The following is a 1,795-nucleotide window of genomic DNA, read 5'->3' on the forward strand; positions in this document are numbered from 1 at the left end:
GGAAGTTGGACATTATGAGGAAAAATGTGGCATCAGGATTGGAGGATGACTCATCAGAAACCTATGTTATGCAGATAACCTTGCTTGCTGAAACTAAGGAGGACATAAGGTGTTGGCTGTAGAAAGTTAAGGACTGTAGTCCTCAATATGGATTGAAGCTCAAGATCAAGGAAACAAAGATTCTCACTAGTAAGGAACATGATAGGTGGAGAAGAGGTTGTTAATAATTACAGCTTGTTTGGCTCCACAATCAACAACGTTGGCACCAGTAGTCAGGAAATCCGAAGATGGACTGCACTGGGAATATTTTCTGTCAGGGATATCTCCAGAGCAAACAACAAGAACCAACAATGTCAGTCTAGAGATTAATGTGCATCTGATCCACACCATGGTCTTCACATTACTTGCTATACATCAGAGAGCTGAACAATAACTAAGGATGATAGAAGAAGAATTGATGCCTTCAAGTTATGGTCCTAAAGAAAAGTCTTACACATACCATAGACTACCAAGAAAATAAATACTTCTGTCTTGGAGAGACGAAACCAAGTTTCTCCATAGAGCCTAGGACTTTGAATCTCTTTCTCATGTATTGTGGGCATGTGGCTAGAGGGACCAGTCCTTGGAGAAGGACATCATTCTTGGAAGGGATGAGGGATGGCACAGAAGAGGAAGACCCTAGATAAGATTAATTGACATAGTAACCAGAGCAAAGGGGTGTATTTGTGTTAGAGTCAATGAGACTGGCTCAGGACAGGGCAGGTTTCAGAGCTGTTGTACACAGAGTTACTATGTGTTATAGGCAACTTGACAGTACATAATGACAACAACAACTAATGTTATCTGTTTAATGCAAACAGACTACTACATTTTTATCTTTGTTTTGTGGAGCAGTTCCTAGATTCAAAATGATTTATTTGAAATACGTGTAAAAATATTGTTGTTGTTGATTGCCATAGAGTTGAGCATGACTAATAGAGACCCTATAAACAAAAGGCCTGAAGCCTTTCTATAACTATTGTCATTTATCAAAGTTTATGGAGTTTCCAGAGGCATGTTGATTAGGAAGTAGATATCACTCCTGCTTCCAAACAGCATAAAAATAGTATTTTAGTCAAACAAATGTATTGTTGTTGTAGTTGTGTACTGCCAAATTGGAACAGTCTCATAGCTAATCCTGCCTTGGGTTTTTAGAGGCAGTAATGACATGGGAGGAGATTGCCCATCTTTCTCCCAAAGTACATATTATACCTCCTAAACTACTCTCAAAGTATTTCCTTCCGGTTTCACTCACATATATGTGCCACTCTTTCTCTTACATCAGTATTTTTGAATGAAATGTCTTTATATAGGATTCCATAATGTGAATAGTATGATATTCACACTCATCACATTAACATTGAAATGAATCCTATAATCCCTTGGTTGGAAACATGAAAATGAGTAGGAAAAAATATAATATAGATTTGGTATATAGTTCGAGTTTGTTGGGTTTTGTTTTTGTTGTTTTGTTTTTTGGTTTTTTTTTTTTACTTCATAATAAATGATATTTTAAGTCTTTGTAAGCAAGCTTTTAAAAAATATCTTTAGGGACAAAACGGTAGCAGCTGCTTTGCAGATATCTTGAGATTATGAGTTTCTATATCAAGGATAAATGAAGAGTAGCAGGTCCTAATAGAAGGTAAATGCCAAAAAACTTGGAATATAATTCTCACCCACTGTAATTCATGTGTTTTACAAGTATTGTGTTTTAAATAATTAAAGAAGATAAAAATATCATGTATTCTGGAAAACG

This window comes from Elephantulus edwardii, unplaced genomic scaffold (genome assembly GCF_000299155.1).
Source record: "Elephantulus edwardii isolate Elephantulus edwardi_28Jun2011 unplaced genomic scaffold, EleEdw1.0 scaffold00154, whole genome shotgun sequence".
Taxonomy (NCBI): Eukaryota; Metazoa; Chordata; class Mammalia; order Macroscelidea; family Macroscelididae; genus Elephantulus; species Elephantulus edwardii.